Consider the following 23293-nt stretch of genomic DNA (forward strand, 5'->3'; position numbering starts at 1 on the left):
TATAGTTAGATAGACTGCTGCACATTTTTGTGGTGGAGACTGTTAGTGGGTCAGGGTTAGGAAAACTTGTCCAACAGAACAAAACTAGGGAGTCTGGGGCAGTTATCTAACGTAAATCAAATTCTCAAGGTAGTTTAGGGCTATTCTGTCTCATTCAAGAGCCCAAAAACCTCAAGGACAGTCTAGAAGTAATCCTGTGCCTGGCTGTAGTGACTAGAGTTTGCCTTTGAATATATGAAGGGTACTGATTCTTACAGATTTTTTGCTTATAGAAACTTCCATCACATCAAATGATGTTTCAGGGGCAAAGGTAAAATTTTTCTAACTTAAAAAAATTGAGGTAAAATTTGTATAATATAAAATTAAACATTTTAAAGGGTACAGTTTGGTGACAGCTAGTGCATTCACAGTATTCTATGTCACTACTTCCATCTAATCCCCAAACATTTTTATTACCCCCAAAGAAAATCCCTTGCCCATTAAGCAGTCACTCTGGATTCACCATGCCCCCTCCCTGGCAATCACCAATCTGTTTCCTATCTCTATGAATCTGCTTATTCTGAATATTCAATATAAATCATACAATATGTGACCTTTTGTGTCTGGTTTCTTTCATTTAACATAATGTTTTCAAGATCCATGCATATATGGTATATATCAGTACTTTATTCTTTTTTGTGACTGATATTCATATTTCATTGTATGTGTATGTAACAATTTGTTTATCCATTCATTTACAGATGGATATTTGGATGGTTTCCATATTTTAGCTATTGTGAATAGTTCTGCTGTGAAAATCTGTGTACAAATTTTTGTTTGGTCTAGTACCACAAATATTTGATTACTGCAGCTTGGTAATAAGTTTTGAAATTGGGAAGCATGAGTCCTCCAACTTCAATCCCCTTCCATTTGTATATATATTGACTGTTTGGAGTCCCTTGCAATTCTGTATGAATTTAAGGATCAGCCTTTCCAATTCTGCAAATAAGGTTCTTGGAATTTTCACAGGGATTGCATTAAATGTGTAAATAGCTTTGGGTCGCATTGCCATCTTAACAATATGAAATCTTATAATTTATGAATGTGGAATATCTTTCCATTATTTTTGTCTCCTTTAATTTCTTTCTGCAACGTTTCATAGTTTGTAACAGGCAAACATTTTACCTCCCTGGTTAAATGTACTCCTAGGTATTTTATTCTTTTGGATAGTGATATAGTTTGGCTCTGTGTCTCCACTCAAATCTCGTGTTGAATTTTAATCCCCAAGTGTTGGAGAAGGAGCCTGGTGGGTGGTGGCTGAATCATGGGGGTGAACCTACCCCTTGCTGTTCTTGTGATAGTGAATGAGATCTCATGCCATCTGGTTGTTTAAAAGTGTGTAGAGCTTCCACCTTCTCTCTCTCCTGTTGCCATGTAAAGATATGCTTGCTTCTCCTTCACCCTTCTGCCATGATTGTAAGTTTCCTGAGGCCTCCCTAGCCATGCCTCCTGTACAGCTGGTAGAACTATGAGTCAATGAAACCTCTTTTCTTTATAAATTACCCAGTCTCACATAGTTCCTTATAGTAGCGTGAGAATGAACTAATACAGATGTTATTAGAAATGAAATTATTTTCTTAATTTTTTTCAATTTGTTCATTGTTGGTGTGTAGAAACACAACTGAATTTTGTGTTGATCTTGGATTCTGTAACTTTGATGAATTGGCTTATTAGCTCTAGTAGCTTTTTTGGTGAAATTTGGGTATTTGCTATAGATAGTACCATGTTATCTTCAAATAGTTTTACTTCTTCTTTCCAATTTTTTTTCTTGCCTAGCAACTTTGACTAGAACTTTCAGTACAATGTTGAATAGCAGTGGTGAAAGCAGGCATACTTCTCTTTTTCATAATCTTAGAAGGAAAGCTTGCTGCCTTTCATAACTGAGCATTGTATTAGTTCATTATGACTGTCATAATTAAACACCACAGACCAGGTGGCTTAAGTGACCAGAACTTATTTTCTCACAATTTTGGAGGTTGAAAATCCAAGATCAACATTTTAGCAATTTTGGTATACCTTGAGGTTTCTGTCCTTGGCTCAGAGATGGCACCTTCTTACTGTCCTCACGTGGGATTTTTCCTGTGGGTGTGTGTCTCTGCTGTCTCTTCCTCTTCCTACACAGATACCAGTTCTATGAGATTATGGCCTTACTCTTATAGCCTCATTTTACCTTGATTGTCTCATTAAAGGCCCTATCTTCAATAAAGTAACATTCTAGAAAACTAGGATTTAGGGCTTCCATATATGAATTTTGGAGGGACACAATTTAGTCTATAACAAGTATAATATTAGCTGTGGGATATTTATTAATGTCCTTTATCATGTTGATGTAGTTCCTTTGCTTTCTCAGGTTTGCTGAGTGATTTTATCGTTGAATTTTATCAAATGCAATTCTTCATCAAGATAAGCATGTGTTTTTCCCCCTTATTCTATTGGTGTATTACAGTATGGTATATTACATTGATTAGTTTTGGTATTTTGAAACCCATCTTGAACTTATAGAATAAATATCACTTGGTCAGATTGTATAATTCTATTAATATGCTATTGAATTTGATTTACTATTTTTCCTTAAGAATTTTTCACCTATATTTATAAGATATATTAGACTGTAGTTTTGGGTTTTTTCTTGTTCTTTGTCTGACTTTGGTATCAGGGTAATACTGAATACAATTATATTACTGAATATATGACTGTTTTATTGAACCTTGCCTCAGGATAAGTTAAGAATGATTCCATTCTCTTCATTTTGGAAGGGCTTGAGATAGGTTTGTATTAATTCTTTAAATATTTGGTATAATTCATCAGTGAAACCATCTGTCTTTGGATTTTTTTTTTGGTAGGATGGTTTTTGATTACTGATTTGATCTTATTACTTGTTTTCTTTATATTTTCTATTTATTCCTGAGTCAGTTTTGGTAATTTGTTGCTCTAGAAATTTTCCCACTTCACTTAGGCTATCTGATTGTCATACAAATTTTACTCATATACCCTTAAATAGTCTTTATTTCTGCAAGCAGGGTTAATTTATGAAGTGAATTATACTGATATCCACTGTTGCAATGGTTGCATATAGAATAATGTGTTATGCTGATATGTTGGGAATGCTACCTCAGAATGGGAGTGCCTGGTAATCAAGAGCTTACACATTTTTTTGCTTAGACTCTGGTTTCCTGAGACATTTAAGTAAAGTGTTCCCATGGAAAAAAAACAATATTTCTCTTCATTTCATCACACATGCATGAAAGACTGAACCCCAGGATATCATGAAGAATGAGATGAAATAATGAAGTGGAAATAATGATAATGTCTGCCATTGATGGAGCTTTTAGTATATTCTAGGCAGCACGCTAAACACTTTATTTAACCCTCACTACAATTCTCTGAGGTGGAACAACTTTTATACCACATTTACAAATGCACACCAGGAAACTGAGCCTAAAGAAAATTTTAAAAGAAGAGCTTAAAAAGTTTTAAAGAGAAAAACAAAACTTTTCCAAGACCACAGAATAAGCGGCAGAGGTAATCCTTGAAACCAAGTCTTTCTGTCGCCAAGGTCTGTCTTTCCTTCCAAGTGATTACACTGAAGCAAAGGAAATGAGTCATAATAATTTCCCACAGTTTCTGAGGAACTGGACATTGATTTTACATAGAAAGAGTAAGTTTCTCAATATTCCCAATGTCTAGGTTTGATGGTGAATACATTTAAATTATGATTATTTTCTGCTTACAAAAAGAGCAAGGTTACAGGATTTTTAGGTTGTGGACATGCTTGAGACACTCTGGAAAGAAGCAAAACATTTTATAACCTAATAGCTTAGTTACTACCAGGTAAAAAAAAAAAGTTTATGAAGTTCTAAAAATTTCAGTGTAGCACAAAAGCACATGAGGTAAAGTGTAAAAACAAATCTAACATATTTCAGTTTTTAATGACCTAATAAGGTTTTTATTATTCCAAAGTGGATTTGCTTAGCCTAATAAATCCAATAACCTATCTAAAAGATTATCTAATTTTTCCCTTAAACCTAAGCAATAAAATAATCTCTATCTAAAAATAAATATATTGAAAGAAGATAACAGTATTAAAAGAAACTAAAAAAGGCTCATCATGTTCATAAGTCTCAGTGGTCTTTCTGTAGACATTTACAAAATGATTTCCGTTATTTTTGGTGTAAGGGTGGAAATTTTTTAAGTCTTGGAACTAATAACCCTGCTAGCTAGCACACACTCAGCCTTACAATTGAGGAGGAAAGGATGATTGCAATTAAAAAATCCAGGACCATTATAATTTGTAACATTTAGCGCTTGATTTTAAGTCATTGCCATCTCATTAAAGTGTTAAATGTGTGATGCACACCTGAAATAATGGAAAAACTAAAACAGTATTATAATTTGACATTAAATCAAAAGATAGTAATATGAAAACATATGCATGAGAAAACACAAAAGAAAAAATATCACTGTATAACTTTAGGCTTCATAATTTAGCACTTAATGAAACTTCTCTTATAGAACAGATGAAAGACAATTAGATTTTTATAAAATATATAGAACTCCGGTTCTCTTTTTTCAAATCATTCTGAACCTAATTAGGAGATGAGACAAATTGCTCTAGGCACATATTGATGAAGATGGAACTTTGTTCTGTCAACTGAATTCGGGGGAGTAAAATCCTAATTTCTAAGACATAATTATTGAAATTTCTTTTATGTGAGCTATTCTCCACAGGAATCATAGAACAAAGATGATGGTAACTAGGTAGAAAAAAGTAGAATTTTTCCCAGAAATTCTTCATATTTTCTTCATTCTCATGGTTACTGAGAATACATGCATGTTCTCAAAACATAGCTAATCATAGTTAAAACAATAATTTTGAGCTCAGATTTTCTGGTTTGATGCCTGTCCTTGCTACTGAGGAACAATCTTGGGAGACATCCCTCAACCTCTTTCTTTCTCTGTTCTCTCATCTGTAAAGGGGACAATAATATCTACTACATAGAGTTGTTGAGGGGATTGAATGAGTTATGTTACGTTTTGGGGACATCACCAATAGACGGTAAACACCCAGAAATGTTGTCTGTCATATTATTTTTATCTAAGCTACCTCAATGATCTCCTGTTAAGTCTCCCTGGTACCAGTCTTATCCCTCATCCATTCATCACCTGTGATTGACTATGGTAATCTTTCTGTAGAATAATGGCCAGGTGACCTCTCTGATGGGCATTTAAATCTTTCCATTTTATTTTTATTTTTGCTACTTCAAATATGATTGAATAAGCATACTGTGTATGTTTTCTTGAGCACATGCTGACAGTTTTGTCCAGGCTATACACACCTATAAGTAAATTATTGGCTCATAAAATACGTACATCTTCCTGGAACTCCCTGTCATCTGCTTAATTTTTCTTCACAGCATTTATCTTCATCTTACATTTTTCACACATTCATATCTTTTACATGTTCATATTTTGTATGCATCCTATTTTACATATTTATCTTATTTTTTTTTCTCAATGCAAGGACTTTTTGTCTGTTTTGTTCAATGCAAGGCATGCTGGACAATGGCAAACATTACTGTATCATGCAGCCTGGATAGAAAAGATGGACTTTACTGGAAAAATATAAAAGCCCAGCATCAGTAAGAGGAAGCATACAACTCCCAATTTTCTCATCCCCTCACAGAGAGGCATTCAAGACCATGCTCTACACACTGTGGCATTGCAGTCCAAAGGACTGACCTTGGTTCCTTGCCACACTGCCTCTTTTTCTTAAAGTGGTTATACCATTTTACCTTGTATGAGAGTTCCAGTTGTTTCATATTCTTGCCAATACTTGTTATGGTCAGTCCTTTTAATTTTAGACCTTCTAATAGGTATCTAGTGGTTAATCGTATCTCATGGTTTTCATTTGCATTTTTGTAAAATAACAAATGATGTTGAGCACGTTTTTATGTGAATATTCTCTATGGTGAGATGTTTGTTCAAATCGTTTGACATTGTCTTTTAAGTGCAAGCCCTGGAACAGTCTTTTATGTGTATATTAGTCAGTGGTCAGGGCTCTGGCACCAGCAGCTTCAGTATAGGGAACTGTCTGATAGTACCAGGCAGTCTCATGGGAAGAGGCCTTCAGGCTAAACAGGGAGGGTGGCCTTATTCTACATTTCCCATGGAAAGTTGAGTTCACTGGTTGAGTTCAGGGGCAGCCTCTCCCACAAAGGTGTAGAATGGAAACAACCATCCCTTCATTTAAGGAGAAAAAGCCCCAAATTCTGCGGGGTTCATTGCCAGACAACCTGAGATTCCTAGGGTAATTCACCAGGCAATCCTATTTATCACTCCTCAAGTATAATGTGAAAAGGCAATACCTTACTACCTCACATTTTATCAGCCCATATTTTAGGAGGGGCAGATGGTCAAGCGGAAGACTTAAATTATAATAATAAGTATAACTATTCACACCAATATACATTGCCAATGTGACAACACCCTGAACTAAGGTTTTAGCTTATCATTTACTTAATCTTATAGAAACAATAGGAAATAAGTATTATTAACCCCATACTACATGAAAGAAAGCTGAGGCTGAAAGACATTGAAAACACTGATATGGTTTGGATCTGTGTCCCCGCCCAAATCTCATGTCAAATTTTAATCCCAGTGCTGGAGGAGGGGCCTAATGGGAGGCAATTGGATTGTGGGGGTGGACTTCTTCCTTGCTGTTCCCATAACAGTGAGTGAGTTGTCATGAGATCTGGTTCTTTAAAAGTACGTTGAGCTTCCCTCTTCATTCTCTTCCTCCTTCTCTGGCCATGTAAGATGTGCCTTCACCTTCTGTCATGTTTGAAAGTTTCCTGAGCCCTCTTCAACCATGCTTTTTGTACAACCTCATGGAACCATGAGCCAATTAAGCCTCTTTTCTTTATAAATTACCTAGTCTCAGGTATTTCTTTGCAGCAGAGTGAGAATAGACTCATATATAATTTAAGACGCCACAGCAGCTTTCTGGTACAATTTTAAATTAATATTGGAACCCAGGTTTGTCTCCACTCAAAGTCCATGGTATTTCTAGAGTTATGTCACGCTGTTCTATTTCAATGCACCACAAAATAGACAGTTTGGGAAGAAGTTATTTGAAGATAACAAAGGTTAGAGACAGAGTAAATGAAAGGAGAACTAGATAGTTAGGAAGATGTCAGACTCAGTCCAATCTAATGACCTGTCAATTTAGATTTTACTCCTGTGGCATCGTGGAATGACATCAATAAGTAGAATATCAAACTTTAAAATATTATGGCATACTGTGTTTTTTTCTGTTTTCAATTGGTATGTCTCAGGCTAGGGCAGAGTTATTAACATTGTTTTGGATTTTTATGTAATCTGGGTCACTGTGACCTTTCAGGTTTAAGCAAGATATGCTATAGAAGCCCAGAAATGTCTCTCAGGTTTAAACAGAAAAATGGAAGACATATATTTTCATGTTTGTTTTTGCTCATCTTTATTCCTAATTTCGATTTTTCTTAATGTTACACACACATACACACACACACACCCCCCGAAACTTATAATCACAGCATACATTCTAGTTCTTCAAAGATTGTTTACAACCTTCTAACTCCTGAGGTTTCCCATTGGCCCTTCCATATAGATTGAATGATTTGTATGCATTTTACTGGCTATCCCCTTTTCATTTCTTCCTTTCTCCTCTCTCATGCTTCTCTTGGAAGCAAAAATAAATACCTTTACTTTCTTCATACAGAGTAAATTCGCAGGCTGTCACTATTGGCTTCCTGGGCCCTGACTAACGTTCTTGCCTTCAGGATTTCATCTATTATAAGGAACTTTTTAGGATTTTTTAAAAGACAGTCCTACTTACATTAGCTATCTAGTATCCCCAAAACTAGCAGCTTAAAACAATAAGCACTTATTAATTGACAATTTACGTGGGCGGGAATTCAGGTGTGGTGTAGCAGGGCAGTCTGGCTTAGATAGGTCATGAGGCTGCCTGCAGATGTTAGTTAAGGCTATGCTCATCCAATAGCTTGGTGGGGGTTGAACAACCCACTTCCAAGATGGTGCTCTCATGTAGCTGTTGTCAGAAGCCCTCACTTCTTTGTTGGCTTTGGCATGAGATTTCAGTTCTTCAAATATAAATATCTACATAGGGTTGGGTGAGTGTTCTCACAGCATGGCAGCTGATTCCTCCCTACTGTGTAATACAGAAGAACCGAGGAGGAAGCACAGTGCCCTTTTAGAGTTTATTCTTGGATACTTCATACCACCACTTCTGCTGTATTCTACTCATTAGAAGCAAGTCTCTATATAGCCTAATCTCAAAAGGAAGGAAATTGACTTCCACTGCTTAAAGAACCAAACAATTTTTAAATATATTTTAATACAATCACACTTAAATAAGTTCTCATGCTAAGACACACTTTTCATTTCATTACATAGAAACTTTTGTTTTTTTTTTTTTTTTTACAACTGAGTATAAACACTTATAACAATGTCTATCAATGTAAATACTGATTTAAGCAGATAATTTGCTTTGGTCTAAAGTGGGATTCATTTTACTGTAGGTGACATTCATTAAATATTGCATAGAATCTTTGCAAAGACTTTGCCTTATGCATTCTTTAGAGTGTTTTGTCAGGAAAGCAAACATTTCTCACTAGACACCAGTGATGCTGAGTGATAAGCAAATGTCTGGTGCAGTAACCATATATTGTGTTGTATGTGGCAATGATGTTTTTCTAATTTTGCTTATTTGTTTAGTATTTGTTTTGATTTTTAATCTTCTCTTGTGTGTTGCCAAAGTTTCTCGTTTTGGAAACAGAAATATTGAGGATAACTTCATAATTGTTTAATGATTTCATTTATCAACTCCTGATTTTACTATAAGGTTAAAAAAAATGGGGTATGTGTTCAGTTTAGTTAAAAAATCAGACAATTATTTCAGGCTAGCCAATGTAATAATCATCATCCCTTTATTTTCCAAAAGAATATATATTAGTGAGTTGAAAAGTAAACAGAAACCAGTCTACTAATTAGTTGTTCTGCTATCATGAAGTCCCCAAAATATTAGTTTGACTATTTCTGTTTTTTAAGTGAATTAACTTAATATTTTGACATGAAATATATAACATTTTCTCTCAGCCCTCTGGGGTGAAATTACATCGAAAAGAACTGGATTTCTAAAGTCTAGTTCCGTTTATTAAAAATAAACTAATCCTATCTGAAAATACCCACACGGCCATTTCCACATTACTGTGTTATCACTGTGTAACAGATCTATGAATAATGCTGTGAACTAATCTCGCAAAGAAATCTTGTGGCCTTAAGTGATGATTAACTTTCCTATGGCCAGATGATGAGCACAGTCAGAATTAAACTCGAGAATTTCTGACTCATCTTTGCTGATGAGATTTTTTTACTTTGCCTGTTCATGTTGGAAAAGTCTCTCCTATGTGACTAATAAAGGCTGTGAGGAATGCAGTGCTCATCTGTGGATGGCTTCCATCAGGGGGCTTTGCCAGCCTTTTTGGGGTTCTGAGATTCGGAAAGAGCCACAGAACAGCTGCATAAGCCTCTTAAGCATCACAGGAGAGACCCCCTCACAATACTAAGCCATGATATTTAACTCATCAGTAATAACTGTTGGGCTTCAGAATATACTTTAATTGTTTAACCAACATGATTTCAAGGAGTGTCAGAAAAGCATAATTACTAAGTTCTAATCTTCCAAACATTATCTCTGCAGGTTGGGCTATAGATGTCAACATAATAGCCTTTTCATATTCTGGGAATGTGTATATGTGTGTGCTTGGGTGTATGAATTTCAATAGCCAATTTATATTTTCAAGTTTATTTACATCTTGTTTTTCTGGTAACAGAGAAAACTATTGCTATAAGAATGTCCAGAAAAATAAGAACTCTAAATAATTAAAAGAAGAAAAACAAAACAAAACAAAACAAAACAAGACTCTAAACAGCTCAGGTGAAGGAGCTCCTTACTTGCTGGAGCTACATGTGTATAGTCTGATGGTTAAGAGTGGGGCCTCCAAGGTTATACGGCTGGATCTGGATCCCTGGCCCTCACTGTGTTACCTGAGCAAGTCACTTCATCTTTCTATTCTTCATTGGCAAATAATGATACAGTAGTACAAAGTCTACATAAAATTCTTAGAGCAGAGTCTGGCACATTGTAAATTCTAAATAAGTGTTATCTATTGTTATTACATAGAAAAACAGCAGAAAGTAGCATTTAATAGCTATTTTAATTGTTGACCTTTTAAAATTTCTCAAATTTTGAAAGAGTTCAGCTTTGGTTATGCAGCCACGACTTTTGGGAACATTTCCTACAGTGTGACGTGACTTCAGGAATGCAAACAAGGGCTATATAATGACAGCTTATCTTCCTAGCGTCAGCCTTGAGAGAGAAACTTTTAGTGGGTGGCAAAGTTTTACTAGTTGAAAAGTTATTAAAAACAACCTGGACAAGATTCAAATACGCATGTTTTTATTTCTAAAGGTTTTGTACCCAAGGTTGGCGCTATCTTCTGAAGCAGTTGCATCCTTTATAGTGGCACCTGTCCTTACCCATCCATTTATGTAGTTTAGTTGCTGTTTTGAAAACATGCTGAGAGGAGCCAGAGGCTGAAGCAGAGAGACGATTAGGAGATGAGACAGTGGCAACTTGGGCCAAGGTAGCTGCAGTAGGGCCATGAGAAAAGGCCAAATTCTGAACATGTGGTATTTGAGGTTAGACATAATGAGATGTGATGATGGATCCATGTATGATGGATTTCATACACAGGATCCACTGTATATGTGAGGGTAACATAAAAGTCAAGACAATTGTTTTTGTTCTGAGAAATTGGAAGAATGGAGTTGCCTTTATCTGAGACAAGGATGATTACAAGAAAAAATGATGTTTGTTGGAATGTTTGGAGCAAAATTCAGGATATTTTACATTTGGGACTTTTTTTGGACATCAAATTGGAGATGTTAGGTAGTAGTCTTATCAGATAAAATACAGGATGATCAGTGAAGTTAAAATTTCATATTAAAAAATGGCTTAATATAAGTATATCCCAGATATATAATGGTACACACTTATACTAAAAATTATTCATTTGTTGTCCAACATACCCATTTTACTTGTATTTTTATTTGTTAAATCTGGCAACCTTATCAGCTAGGCTGTAGGATAATGAGATGGGGTTGCAGGCTGGAGCCATCAAAGTAAAGATGACCTTTAAAGCAAAGAGATTGGATAAGAGAATCATGGGAGTGAGAATGGACAGCAATATAAAGTGATCTAAGAATTGAGTCCTGGGATTCAGTGAAGAGGTCAGATAATGAGGAGAAACAGTAAAAGATACTAAGAAGAAGACAATGGAAAGTTAGAAGAAAACCATGTGTGTGTGCCACCCTGAAAGTCAAGTGGAGAAAGGGTTACAAGTGGAAGCCATAGATGGTATCCAGTGCTGAAAATAGGTGACAGATAATTCAGAAAAGATGAAACTGTAAAAATCATGAGAGGTAGATAAGAAACAAAGGGTCTTGAGTCTCTTTTTACAGTTTCATCTTTTCTGAATTTGTTTATTTCTCTGTTATAAAACATACGACTTTTTATTTTCTTTCTGTCTTATTTGATGGTGCATGTGTCCTATTTACCCTTAATTTCTAAGTTCTCTGAAGGCAGAGTTCATATAAGTTCAGGTGTGAATTCTCATGCTTAATCATAGTAAATGATGAAGACTGCTTGAGAGAATCAAATCTTTAAAAAACGAAATGCACAATAATCCCCAGAAACTCTTTTAAGATTTAAAAATCCTCATATGCTTAGAGATCCACTGTATACTATAGAAAATTCAAATAAGTGAATCAATTATTTTATTCAGTATTTATAAAAGTATGGATTATAGAAAACACTGTACAAAATATGTTAGCAATATGTACTGAACAAACAAATCACTTCAATGTGTGTAGAATTGTTAAATACAATAAGCGTATCAATTATGGTTAAAAGTGGAAAGACAGGTTCTTGAAATGCAGCCTTATGAACTCGAAACTGTAAGCAGTGTATTCCACATAGAACTTCGAATATAGCTTAATAATAAGTATATTTTAAAAATACTTGCCAATTATATTCTTCTAAAATATTAACCAGGGGAAATTATGCAGGTATTTCAAAAGGATAGGAAAGTATAAATAGTTATTCTCCAGAATTTAACATATATTAGTGGCTAGAAGTGTTGATATAATAACATATTTACAAACAAAATAATGGATTCTTGTATTTGGTGAAAAGATTTGGCATTAACTTCAAAAGTCTATATAATTATGGCTCTGGTTTATTTTAGAGTATATATTTAAGACCACACTATGTAAATTAAAAAGATATTATATTCAGTGTTTATGTAATTGTGTATTTCCTCTAAAATTATAGTGAAAATATCTATAATTAAATAAATGCTCTCTTCAATTATTGTAAAGTCTCATAATCTTTTTGCCTCTATAAACAAAGACCTATTGTAACATCCTTATGAAGTTTAGCTACTCATGAAAATGCCACACATATTTTACTATATTTTAGAAGGAAGAAATAACTAATTAACTCTGCAAAATGAATTACCACAAATACATTAATCTTCAGTAATTAATCATAATACCAATGTTAGTGATAATACCAATCCAATATTACAAATAAGCTAATTGTCTTTTAAAATTTACATATTGTACCTTTAATGCTAAAACTGTTCCAGATATTTCTAAACATAAGATTAATCTTTATTTCTATTATCAAACGATCTATCTTCCATTTGCTCATACAGTCTCAATAATCTCAAAGAAGCAACTACATCTGGATCCATTTTCACACTATTTGATGTAACTATTTTCAACAGAAAAGCCAGTTCAATAAAATAATTAATCAATTTAAAGTCTAAGCTTATTATAAACAGCTGACTGGCGAACATGTGATTGCTAAGAACCATCAGCCCTGTTCATTTTATTCCTTTTAGCTTTATTTTACTTGTAAATGCATTCTTTTCCTTTCTGGAAAAGAATTTTTCCTTATTACCATTTTTTAAGTCAGGAAAAATTAACTTTATTAATTTTTGCTATTGAATTACCCTGAGACTTCACATCTCAATATACATGACATATATTATTTTTAAATTTCCAACATCTGTAATATACCCACCAACTATGCTTCACTTGGGGACCTGCCATGGTTCGATGGCTGCTTTCTTCCTTCCCTCACTATAGACATGAGTGCTGCTCCACTTTCTTTGATGGTGACTATTTAACTGAAGCTGTGTATTGCTACTGCTTCCCATAACTAAGAACCAGAGAATACTAGAGCTGGAGTGGGCTTCAGAATCCATCCTATCCACCCGTCTTGCCTTATGGCTGAGGAATGAGATCCAGAAACAGAAATTAACTTGACATACACAGCGCAGTAGTGAGAGAACCAGGACACAATTTCAAATCATATTCCTCACAACTGTATGCATTATCTATGACAGCCCTCATTACTCTGGACTGTCATTGTTCATTTGGTTGCCTGTCAGTCCTTAGAGACAAAAAAAAAAAAAAACCATTTAATTTACCTCTATATTTTTAGTGCCCAGGAAGCTTCTTAACTTGTTTTTTGACATTGTCCAAAGACCGAGGCACTGCCATGGGTCTAGAAAACTATCTTGATCCTAAAAACTTCTTTTTTCCATCTTTCCTCCACCTCAGGGCCTTAGATTTTGTAGAAAATCAGGCAGTTACATTGCTTTTGCAGCAGAGCTGATTTTGGAGGTCGCCAGAGTGCTAGTGGTTACTTCCTTAAGTTTTTCTCTCAACATCAATTCAGAGACTGCAACCCCAGAAAATGTTCTAGGTAGGAAGAACCATGGAAAAGTCTGGTGGTGAACTGTACTATGGAAAGTATCATCTCCACTGCTGTTGTGTTATGTAAGAATCGATACAGGTGATAGATATAAAGGAAAGTCTTTAAGTTTATTTTCCAGTTATGCATACATGTTAATTTGGGTTTATCACTTTTCTTCCATATTGATAATAACTTAATTCTCACAGTCTCATGCAAGATAAGAAACAGATCTGATCTGAACCAAAGAAGCAACATTAATTCTCTCCGTAGCTCTGGAATTAGGAATCGACCAATTTGGAAACTGAAGACATCAACATGCTTTTAAAAAGATTTTGCTCCATTTATATCTATTTTGTCAGCACATGGAAATAAAAACTGCAAGAAATAAAGTAGCCATATCATTCAAAATAGTGCTTCTCACAGGGTGGTCCACAGAAAGGAATCATTTAAGAGGTTGTTAAAACTACGTATTTCTGGGCCACCACCCCAAATCTGCTGAAGCCTCATGAAAATAAACACACAAAATGTTAGCACATGGTGACATTGAAGTGGCAACTTGGTGTAGGGGAAGAACACTACATGGATAATTAGGAAAAGTGAATTTTTACCCTCTTTCCAACACAAACTAAATATGTCACCTGAGCAAGTCACTTAACCACCCTGGACAACAGTGTGTTGGAGTACATGTTCTGGAAAAGAATTTGTTGGAGAATATATTGTTAACATCCTCGCTAGTCTCTGATTCTTTAATCTTCTTAAGAAAAGTACATTTTGCAGTTAGTTAATAATGTTGTATTCCCTATTCTAATTACTTCAATTTTCCTAAGCATCCCATGGCCTCTTGAATATAAAGGAATGATTTTATATGTCTCTCAGGCCATGTTTCAGGATCTTTAAAGTTAAAATATTTAACGTGATTTGAATTCTCACTGTGTACCAGTTGATGGTCTAGCTAAAACCTCAACAATTCTATACAGTAGTTTGACACAATCTCCTTTTAAAATAAAAGGGCAATCTCACCCAGTCAAGTAGGTTGCACAAGCAAACTACTTATATAATGTTGTACTTCGACCCTGATCTTTTTCACGGTAGGATCTCAATGTCTTTTTGACAGGGAATAGAAGTGCTAGAGCATGGAAACCTGCAGGCACCTGCAAGAATTAGACTCCTGGCATTATAACCATGCTCCCAAGTAGTTGCAAGAAATGATTGAAGAGAACTGGAATCCTATCCACTGGCCAAAGTTAAGAGTATATGTCACTGTACATTCTTTTTGGAAAAAGAAATTGCCTAAAGTAAAAAAATTAATCAATTTTTTACATGCAACCCCATAATAGTAAGAGTTTTTGTTAAGTGAGTTAGTAAATATCTTTTTAAACAACATTTTTAGAACTTTTTCATTTTTTACTATGCATTGAAAACATGACAAATGATATATCAAGCTTAAGGAAATCATCAGAAACACAGATACTGTTTTTGTATAAAAATTGCTATTAATTATAATATCAACAATGAAAACAATTACAATGCAATTAGCACAATTCTGGCATGACAACGACCCTAAAGATACCTAGAAGATTATGAAGAATATTTAATGACATTGGAAAATAGGTTATAATATTATCTGTATCTCAATTGTCAATTATCCATAAGTATGAGCCTGAATTTTTAAATGTGTATACATAGAAAAAAAGAAATGAATTTAAAAATATTAACAGCTGTTATCTCTAAATTTTAAATGATTTAAAATTTCTTTCCCTTTACCTTTCTAAATATTCACAATTACCTAGAATGAATAGGAAATATTTCACAGTCAGAAAGACATGCATGTGTATTTAAAGAATGCCTTCAAGACATGGGAAACTTATGAGAAAGTAACTAGGAATTCAGTTTAACAGTAGTTGGGATCCTATCACGATATACTGAAAAAAACTGGTGATTAATGGCAACACATCCATCAATTTGAATAAAACTAGGGAGGAGACATGTCCTTCTACACTGGGGATGTGTAGAAGGAGCTTCCACACTGTCATGTGACAGGAAGCAGAGAAGAAAGAACTCTACATTTTTAGATGACGTTCTTTTTTTTGAGAGGGAAAGGAGAATCTATCATTGGAATCTGTTTCAAAGGATTTGGAGGTGGGCACAATGAGGTTGAGACTGTGCATTTGATCCTGGTGTTGGCATTTTTAGCAAGGCTAACCTGGAGCATGTGGCTCATTCCTGAACTTAGCTTTCTCATGCATCTCTCACTCTCATCCTTTCCAACTGCAGTGTTTCCTGGTCTCAAATCCTTGATGCCCAAGAGTGGCTTTCTGTCAAAATGAAATGTGGAGCCATAAACTAGAATTGTACATCTCCCTTTCAAAATATGTGACCAACAAATGGGATTAAAGCCGTGTTGGCAAATGTGAGTTATAACGATTTTACCTATTGGGAGCTATTCATCTGTATGTTGTTTTTATCATTTCAAATGTTATTTGTGGAAGGAGAATGTGATTATTTGCCAAAATCTACATTATGTCATCTGCCCTGTTCCATAAACAGATTACACATACCATACAGACATAAGCATAGGCTTGTGGTTAGCTAATTATGTTTAATGCAAATACTCACATATGTACAATTCATTTTGAAGGGATTAAATGTAAGTGCCATATTTTAGTTACAAGGACTTTTGGAAACACCTCATCATAGCAGGGCACCAGAGCCACTTACAGTTTTTTTTTTTTTTTTTTTTTTTTAAATGAACACAAACCATTTGGAATATTATATGCAAATCTAATTTTTGAAAAAATACCCACTAAGTACACAATAAACTGTGAGATAATTTGGCAAAAGTGCTAATCTATATTACAAATAGGATTTGTCCAGGTGTACTATACATCTTTAGATGACATTCTGTAGCCTTATGGTACAGTTTGAAGTCGGGAAAGTGATGCCTCCAGTTTTGTTATTTTTGCTTAGGATTGCTTTGGCTATTGGGGCTTTTTGGGCTTCATGTTAATTTTAAAATAGTTTTTTCTAGTTCTGTGGAAAATGTCATTGGTAGTTTGATAGAAATAGCAATGACTCTGTAAATTGCTTTGAGGAGTATGGCCATTTTGATTCTTTCTACCCATGACCATGGGATGTTTTTTCATTTGTTTGTCTCTTCTCTGATTTCTTTGAGCAGTGTTTTTTAATTCTCATTGTAGAGACCTTTCACTTTCCCCCGGTTAGCTGTTTTCCTAGGTTTTTTATTCTTTACATGGCAATTGTGAATGAGATTGCCTTTCTAGATTTGGCTCTTGGTTTGGCTGTTGTTGGTATATAGGAATGCTAGTGATTTTTGTACATTGATTTTATATCCTGCAACTTTGCAGAAGTTGTTTATCAGCTGGAGACCAGTGGAACACAATAGAGAGCCCAGAAATAAGGCCATGCATCTACGATCATCTGATCTTCAACAAAGCTGACAAAAATCAGCAATGGGTAAATAACTCCCTATTCATTAAATGGTGCTGAGATAACTGGCTAGCCATATGCAGAAGATTGAAGCTGGACTCCTTTCTCATACCATACACAAAAATCAACTCAAAATGGATTAAAGATTTAAATGTAAAACCCAAAACAATAAAAACTCTGGAAGACAACGTAAGCCATACCATCCCGAACATAGGAACAAACAAAGATTTCATGACAGAGACGCCAAAAGCAATCACAACAAAAACCAAAATTGACATGTGAGGTCTAACTAAACCTAAGAGCTTTTGCACAGCAAAAGAAACTGTCAACAGAGTAAACAGACAATCTACAGAATGGAAGAAAATTTTTGCAAACTATGCCCCTGACAAAGTATATATGAAGAACTTAAACAAATTTAGAAGAAAATAACAAACGACCCATTTAAAAGTATGCAAAGAACATGGACACTTCTCAAAAGAAGACATACATGCAGCTAACTAGCATATGAAAAAAGAATTCAATATCACTGATCATTAGATAAATGCAAATCAAAACTACAATGAGATACCATCTCAACACAAGTCAGAACGATTATTAAAAAGTCAGAAAAATAATAGATGCTGGTGAGGTTGCAGAGGGGAAAAAAACACTTATACACTGTTGGTGGGAGTGTAATTTAGTTTAACCATATGGAAAGCAGTCGCACAATTCCTCAAAGAGCTAAAAGCAGAACCACCATTTGACCCAGCAATTCCATCAGTGGGTATATGAGCAGAGGAATATAAATCGTTCCACCATAAAGACACATGACTGCAAATTTTCATTGCAGCACTACTCACAATATCAAAGACATGGAATCAACCTAAATGCCTATCAGTAACAGATTGGATGAAGAAAATGTGGTACATATACACTGTGGAATACTATGCAGTCATAAAAAAAAACAAGACATGAAACTGGAGGCTATTATTCTTAGCAAACAAATGCAGGAACAGAAAACCAAATACCACATGTTCTCACTTATAAATGTGAGCTAAATGATAAGAACACATGAACACATAGAGGAGGAAGAGCAGATGCTGGGGCCTACTTGAGGGTGGAGGATGGGAGGAAGGAGAGGAGCAGAAAAGATAACTTTGGGTACTGGGCTTAAAACCTGGGTGATGAAATGATATATACAACAATGCCTGTAATCTCAGCCCTTGGGAGGCTGAGGGAGGTGGAACACCTGAGCTCAGGAGTTTGAGACCAGCTGGCCAACATGGTAAAACCTTAGCTTTTCTAAAAATACAAAAAATCATCCAGGTATGGTGGCACACACCTGTAATCCCAGCTACTTAGGAAGCCAAGGCTGGAGAATCACTTGAACCTGGGAGGCGGAGGTTACAGTGAGCCAAGATCACATCACTGCATTCCATCCTGGGTAACAGAATGTGACTCCATCTAAAAAAAAATATTGCCTGTTTCCCACTGTAACTCTTTTTCTGATGAATGAAACAGTGTTGGAGTGACTCAGAAGCCTAAATAGCTTCTCCTTCATATACTTCGTGCATTGCTCCTTTGTCTATCTGGGAAAGCTTTTTACTCCTGAAGATTTTTTTTTTAATATTACAGAGTTATACTCTTCTTTATAAGCATGATTTCTTAATATAAACATTTTTGGATGGGTTTCATGTGTTCTATGGTTGTATATTTGCTCCAGTATTGTATAACCAATTTTAATGCCAACAACTGGTGTTTACCATGAAAGTGTGGATGAATGTTCTTGTTTAAAGAAAAGAAGATCCCAGTGGTAACCCAAGCTACGTATTCCATTCTATAAGCAAAAGGGTCTTATGAAAATTTTCATTGCAATTCAGTTCTAATATGGAGCTTATTTAACCTAAAACATCTGAATTATCATATCTGATCCATGACTTAGTTACAAAAGCCCAGAATGTTAGTGAAGTATCAAAATTATGTTCGTATATGTTTTGTTTTATTTTTTTAAAATGGAGTCTGTCTCTGTTGCTCAAACTTCCCAGATTCAAATGACTCTCCTGCTTCAGCTTTCCAGGTATCTGGGACTACAGGTGCACACCACCACACCTGGCCAATTTTTGTATTTTTGGTAGACGCAGGATTTTGCTATGTTAGCCAGGCTTGTCTTGAACTTCTGACCTCAGGTGATCCACCTGTCCTGGCCTCTCAAAGTACTGGGATTACAGGCGTAAGGCATTGTACCTAGCCCATAAATGGTTTTCATTTAAGTACACTTTGTTCAGTGCTTCCTTAGAGAAATTAATAAATACTACAAAATGGAGATAATGGCCTTTTTGCTACACTATCATAATTATTACATGTTATATAACTGCTTTCATATTAAAGTAGACAGGAGGTAGGTTTACAAATTAAATGAATCCTGAATATCTATCTGTATAATATTGGTTTTCTTATCTTTTCTGGAAATACTTGTAGTTGGATTTTTAAATTAACTCATAATGTTACCTCTAATTAAAAAAAAAATTTTAATCGAGAGTGTCATTTACAGCAACATGAATGAAACTGGAGACCATTATATTAAGTGAAAGTGCTAAGTGAGGCCAGTACAGAAAGACAAACATTGTATCTTCTGACTCATACATAGGAACTAAAAAGACAAGACTCTATCTCCTGGAGAAAGAGAGTAGAATAATAATAGATACTGAAGACTGGGAAGAGTGTGCCTGTGCGTGGGAGAGGTTGTTAATGGGTACAGACATACAGCTAGTGAGAAGGAATACGTTCTAATAATGGTCAATAGCAGAGTAGCGTGATTATAATTAACAGCATATCATATATTTCAAAATTGCTAGAAGAGAGGACTTAAAATATTCCCAGCACACCCCAAGTACCCTAACTTGATCATTACACAGTGCATACATGTAACAAAATATACATGTACTCCATAAATGTGTACAACCACTAGTATCAATAAAAACTGCTTTATCTATCATATTTAATCTCCTAATAATTTGTGCAATTCTTTATTACCATCATCATTACTGAACATTTTTTATATAACTGGATGATCCTGGTAAGTGGTAAGAGTGGTAACTATACAACCAAAAGAGGGAACGTAGGTATGCATCCCTTATTTATTATCAACATTTTGTTGTAGGACTTTCTCCTCAGTTCAGCTGAAAGCCAGGTTCTTGTTGCATGGCCATGAGAGATGAGGCTCGCAGATGCTTTGAAGGGTGAGAAAAATAGAATTTATTGGGCAAAAAGGAAAACAAAGAAAACAGGTACTCTCAGCAGAGCGGGAGTGCTGCTAGGATAGGCTTTCCACCTGGTAGATTGAATTCCAGGTTCCACCCTGGAACAAGAGAGGCCAGGCTTCTCCCCCCATGCAAATGGCGCAAACTTCTTGAGGATCCAACCCAATGCGAACTCTTCCCAATGCACAGGCCAGTTGGAGTTTCTCTGGGGACCCCTTTACACTTGGCTATCTCAATTTCATTATTCAGGATTCTTTTTAGCTACTAAAGGCACTATGGTGAGCAATTTTTAAATGCCAAATTTAAATATGCTGAGTTGATATTAAGAGTAGAGAGAGTGTTTGGAATTACTAAACAGAAATGGAAGGCATTAACGTTCAAAAGCTTTTATTTATATATAATATCTTCTATGATTGATACACTCCACCTGAATCACTTAAAATATATCCATTACCCTTTTTGTCCTGTTTTCTAGAACTCAGCTAGAATTGTAATTTATATTTGAGTGGGATATAAATGCTAAATTTTTTGAAATAAAGCCTCACAACCTGAGTATTAGAAACATGTAGGAATGATCATATGACATTCCTACGAACGATCGTATGACATTCCTAGGAACAAAATATACTTAAATCAATATGCAAATAATCTCTTTATAATAATAATCTGCATAATGAATAGTATTATAATTTTTCTTATTTTCCCATAGACATTAACAAATCATCTGTATGCCTAATGTTGATGCTGTCTTTCCCTAGTGTACTGGGCAATCTAAGACAGGGAAATAAAGATAAGGTTTGGATTGCAGAGTGAGGTAAGATACAGCATCATGTGACAGACAAATCATATAACTGTGAGTTAAATACCACAGTTGCTTCTGGCTGGTAGACCATCAATTCTTCAAAAACAGTTCTGCTCATTTAATGAGAATTTATATTCTATCATGAAAGGTCTCGATCTCGGTTATAGATTTCCTCTCTTAGGATCTTTTAAATCTTATTTTAAAACAACTTTACTGAGGCTTACTTTATATACAGTCATGTACCTTCTAATGACATTTTAGTCAAGGATGGACCACTATTTGAAGGTGGTCCTGTAAGATTATGCTTTATTTTTACTGTACTTTCCTGTGTTTAGCTATGTTTTCCGTGTTTTGGTACACAAACACTACTGTGTTACAATTGCCTACAGTATTCAGTACAGTAACACTCAGTGCAGGTTTGTAGCCTAACAGCAATAAGCTATGCCATATAGCCTAGGTTTGTAGTAGGCTGAGCATCTAGGTTTGTGTAAGTAGACTCTATGTTGTTGGCACAGTGGCGCAATTGCATACTGATGCATTTCTCAGAATCCATACCCTTCATTAAACAACACATGACTTTACAATAAATGCACCCATATTTAAGTGTACAGTTCAATGAGTTTTTACATATGTATGCACTCATGTAACCACACCCTCAATCATGAGATAATCTATCTCCATCGTGCCAAAATCTTTTCTCATGCTTCTTTGCAGTCCTGCCCCAGGCAATCACTGATCTGTTCTGCCTCTTCTAGAATTTCATGTAAAGAATATCAAACGGACATTCTGTTGTGTCTTTGTCTTTATTCACCTTAGTATAATTTTGAGAGTAATCCACATTGTTACTTGTATCAGTGGTGTGTTCCTTTTAACTGAACGGTATTCCATTATATGAATAAACTATCATTTCTTTATTAATTCACATGTTGATGGACATTCTGATTGTTGCCAGTTTTTCACAATTACGAATAAAGCTGCTGCGAACATCCATATGCAAATCCTTGTGTGGGTGTGTGTTTCAGTTTACCTTGGATAAATATCTAAGAGGGTAATTGCTGGGTCACATGGTATATGTGGGTTTAACTGTAAAACAAAACATAACGAAAACAGCAAGTTGTTTTCCAAAATAGTTGTAGCATTTTGTTTCCACTGGCAATACAAGGACTTTCCAGTTCCTCCATGTCTTACCAATTTTTGGTACCATTAGACTTCCTAATTTTAGCCTTTCTGATGGTTTATAGAAAACTTATTCAACCCTGTGACCCAGGATGCATTTGAATGTGGCCCAACACAAATTTGTAAACTTTCTTAAGACATTATGAGATTTCTTTGCAATTTTTTTTTTTCGTTCATCAGCTATCATTAGTGTTAGTATATTTTATGTGTGGCCCAAGACAATTCTTCTTTAGACACCTCTGGGGTATAGTAAGATATTGTAGTTTTAATTTGAATTTCCTTGATGGCTACAGATGTTGAACATCTTTTATGTCATTATTGGCCATTTATGTCTTGTTTTGTGAAGTGTCTGTGTTTCCGGGACACAGATCTTTTGACAGACTTGTATATATCAAAAATACTCCCTTATATTTAGTGGTTTAACTTTTCTTTAACAGTTTTCTTTAAAGAGCATATATTTTTACTTTTGACAAAGTCTAATTTTTATATATACATACTTTTCTTTCATGGCTTGTGCTTCTTCTGTCAAAATCTTTGGCTGTGCAGTAGACACAAACAATTTTTCCTATGTTTGCTTCCAAAAGTTGTAGAGATTTGCAGTTACATACAAGTCTATACTTAATTTGAGTTAATTTTAATGAATGATGTGGAGTAAGACTCTTGTTAATAAAAAACTTTTGGCCATGTTTTTTTTTTTTTTTTTTT

At 34.9% G+C, this 23293-nt stretch overlaps 1 long non-coding RNA gene across 1 annotated transcript in view; it reads left to right on the plus strand.

Moving 5' to 3' along the window:
- Positions 1–23293, plus strand: part of LOC108315460 — a 190636-nt gene that overhangs the window by 129941 nt on the left and 37402 nt on the right. The window contains exon 3 of the long non-coding RNA XR_001829942.1: positions 21320–21424. This is a non-coding gene — a long non-coding RNA (uncharacterized LOC108315460). The remainder of the gene's footprint in view (positions 1–21319; positions 21425–23293) is intronic.

The sequence above is a fragment of the Cebus imitator genome, unplaced genomic scaffold (genome assembly GCF_001604975.1).
Source record: "Cebus imitator isolate Cc_AM_T3 unplaced genomic scaffold, Cebus_imitator-1.0 Scaffold9, whole genome shotgun sequence".
NCBI lineage: Eukaryota > Metazoa > Chordata > Mammalia > Primates > Cebidae > Cebus > Cebus imitator.